General features: G+C 34.2%; 1 protein-coding gene across 1 annotated transcript in view; it reads left to right on the forward strand.

Annotated features, from left to right (window-relative positions):
* Positions 1–202, forward strand: part of LOC119586826 (microtubule-associated serine/threonine-protein kinase 3-like) — a gene marked incomplete at its 5' end in the record, with an annotated part of 55,250 nt that overhangs the window by 3,753 nt on the left and 51,295 nt on the right.

Genomic DNA, 202 nt, shown 5'->3' on the forward strand with positions numbered 1-202 from the left:
TGCATAACACCTCTTGGAATCTCCAGCTGAATGACTTGTAATACATTTATGGAACTTTCATTATATGTCATTATATGGGAATAAGGTGTCTAATTATGTGCCTGAAAGTAGATGACATGTATATGTATGTGTGCATGTGTTCAGAGGTAATCAGTGCCAAAAAAAAAAGTGCAAAATTGCATTATATGATCTGGTGTTAAGG

Source organism: Penaeus monodon, chromosome 22, assembly GCF_015228065.2.
Source record: "Penaeus monodon isolate SGIC_2016 chromosome 22, NSTDA_Pmon_1, whole genome shotgun sequence".
Classification (NCBI taxonomy): Eukaryota; Metazoa; Arthropoda; class Malacostraca; order Decapoda; family Penaeidae; genus Penaeus; species Penaeus monodon.